At 36.9% G+C, this 3330-nt stretch overlaps 1 long non-coding RNA gene across 1 annotated transcript; it reads left to right on the top strand.

The window, feature by feature from the left end:
- The first annotated feature begins 1666 nt into the window (after positions 1–1666).
- Positions 1667–2125, top strand: LOC114882504. The gene is made up of 3 exons (XR_003790425.2): positions 1667–1707; positions 1780–1861; positions 2053–2125. It is a non-coding gene; the product is annotated as an uncharacterized LOC114882504 (long non-coding RNA).
- The last annotated feature ends 1205 nt before the right edge of the window (positions 2126–3330 follow it).

Below are 3330 nucleotides of genomic sequence, written 5' to 3' on the forward strand. Positions count from 1 at the left end.
GATATATAAAGAATACCAACGTATAGCCACAACGGCGTTTTGGCAATTCAATGCATTTCGCATTATTCCGTCCTCACGCAAAAACGCCATGCGCTAGGCACCATGGGGCATATGCGGATCGACGCCGTTGCACCTCCGATCTTGCGGTAGGACATTTTCAACCTGTGCAGTACACGCAGGAATTTTTCTTCAGCAACGATCGGCACCGGGGGGACATCCTCAAGAATCGCGCCATCCCGGCGTGACCGCGCCACCTCTTCGCCTGCCTAGCATTTTGCCAGGACAGGGGTTCCTCTTCGGCCACGACCAGGAACCGGAGCTGCTGCTCAACGGGTGATCGCGCCATGTCTTCACCAGCCTGCAAAGCGAGGTCAGGAGCTTTCTCTTCGGCCACGACCAGGAACCGGAGCTCCTGCTCAACGGGTGATCGCGCCATGTGTTCACCTGCTTCAGCAGGGCTTGCTCTTCAACACAGCCAGGTCCCGGGGCGAGTCCTTACCCCGGTTGACTGTGCCACGTCTTCGTAGGCTTCAATCCTCGATGACTTGTCCCATACATACTCCACACACACACACAAACGCTCACGACAAGCATAGCACATTGGATACCCCAAAATGCAACAATAATATGTGAATGAGTGAATGAATGAATGAATCAGTAAATCAATAAGTCCATGAATAGAACCGATAAACGAACAGTAAATAATGATAAAATGATAAACATAATAGCTATAATAAACATAAAGATAATTAAACGTGATTAAACGTAACTAGATCACAAAAGTCAACAAAAATCAGCGTATAATATGCATCTGATGCACAGAACAGTTTATGAAACAGTTAAAATAAAAGAACGAACAATAATAAACATGCGAACATGCGAACATGTGAACTAAACATAAGAAGCATGGCAAGCGAGTAAACAGACGAGCATATGTGGACTCGACATAAGCAGAGCAAAGCTATTAACCAACAAAACCTCAAAACCTCAGATGTCAACATCCAGCCAAGCAACCAAGCAGCAGGGAATAATAGTAAAGAGTATTTAATATTTAACCCTAGCACACAATTTGAACACACTGTTCAAATAAAATTCAAACAAACTATAAAACTGAAATGAAAATGAACCAAGGATGTAAAAGGTAAAGTAAAGATGCAAAGATGCCAGACAATAGCAGATAGCAATGCCAGAAGAAGTAAAACACAGAATGCCAATATTGTCAAAAGTAAAAGGTAAAGTATAAAGTATACTATAGACAGCAGATTCTCATGCGAAGTGGGTACACGCATTACCACAAAATGAAGAAACAAGATCACCACAACAGAAAGGTACGCTATATAGTATAACAAATAAATGCATGTGCGACAGGGAATTCCTCATAATCATCTATTAACACTATCAAAGTGACTGAAAGAAGAATTACAGATAATAAGAAGAGAACTGAGAGCTTATATGAAGTGCTCAAACCAGCGAAGCTGAGAAGCTGAGAATCCCTCCTGCGAGGCCCACATAGCCAAGATAACCAGGATAACGTAAATGAAAAGAGCAACATAAAACATAAAATTGAGCAGGTCAATCAATGGCGCTAACGTCAGACATTGTATACAATACATAATATATTCCTATCACGTCAATTAATGGGAAAAGTACTAAATCTTCAAAGAAGGGAAGATCAGCTGGGAATAAAAGCAAAAGAAGAAATAGATGGTGAGCATAATGTAACACTGATAATTGGAATTATTGTTTGAAATTATTGAAACTGCTTAAACTTGCTTGCAGGAACATTTCACGCAACCACGACCTCAAATTCGTTTAATAAGCAAAGATGGTGGAGAAACAATCAAATCATCAAATGAAGGCAGTGAGCAATAAATAAATAAATTATTAATTATTGTTAGCAAATCATAATAAAGATAAGTAGCAATATATATCACATAACATGAATGATGATGAATATAATGAACATAGTAGGAAGAGATAGAACTATTAACATCATAAGATACCATGATATTAAATATTAAACCGTAAATCATAATATTAATCCATTTGCAGAAAACCCTACGCCAGCCAACAGAAGTGGAGGCAAAACGTAACGATTAATAGGAGAGGAAAATACCCACCTGACATGAGCAGACTGACATGACCCAGGAGCAACATGAAACGTAAATCAGCACAAAACCTGAAGCAAGTCAAATCAATTCAAATAGTTAAAATTGCATAGATTGTTACTGAATTATCATACCGCTCCGATAAGTCTGACATTAACGTTAATACTAATGCAGATGCAAGTAAGTCAATGTAGTACAACGTATGATGAACAAAGCTAATCAAATAATAAACACCACATACTACCGTATAATTACTGAACCACAATATAGAAATAAAAGAAAACTAGTCCCTAAAATGAAGAAAATAGATAAAATTATTATGAACATATGTATATATATAATATGTAACAAAAACACGCCAAGTGCAATCAATTTAATTTAATAAAGTATACTAATATAGATAGTTAATTAAACTCCTTATATTATAGTCAATTTAAATGATACAATTCCATTCAACCCCTTTTAATCCTGATTAATAAAGAAGACATATGAATACTAGAACCAACCAGACATTATTATAAGAAAGTCAAATGAGATCCACGGTCCAGGAGATCAGAATTTCAAAGAATTTAAGGAATCATGACGCACATATGTATGTATAGAAAACAATAAAGATATTGTACCATGCCAGAAAGATTACTGCAGCGTATGCTTCCCTGAGCATCCACCATATTAACCAAAACTGAATTAACATTTTCCAAATCAAAATCAGAATCGAATTGCAATTAAGATAGGAGAAATCAATATACAAAAGAATGCATAAAGTACCGTAAATATCCAAAATTCACAGATCCACCAACCGTCACAGCTGCACTAGAATTGCGTTAACCATAATATGCAAAACATTATCCTGAAGGGGTACGAAGAGCTACAAAATGAGTAGCGAACGATATTATAGAAACGTGAAACGTAAAACATAAATACACAATTGGAGAAAGAAGTCCCTGAAACATGTCAGATGACCAAGAATAAGAATAAGAATAGTGAGCCGCGAACAATAAACCAATAAACCAAAGTTAATGCCATTCATATCTAGGAGTGCTAAAGATGTATAATATATCATATAGTCTACAATTAATTAACAATGCCTAGGAACCCAAACAACCTCTGAAAGCTTAGAAACAATGTGTGATACTACAAAGAGACTAAGAAACTAAGAACTAAGCAATCAAGAAATCAAAATCAAACCCATCCTTAAAATATACAGAAGGATTATAAACGC

The sequence above is a fragment of the Osmia bicornis genome, unplaced genomic scaffold (genome assembly GCF_907164935.1).
Source record: "Osmia bicornis bicornis unplaced genomic scaffold, iOsmBic2.1, whole genome shotgun sequence".
NCBI classification, from domain to species: Eukaryota; Metazoa; Arthropoda; class Insecta; order Hymenoptera; family Megachilidae; genus Osmia; species Osmia bicornis.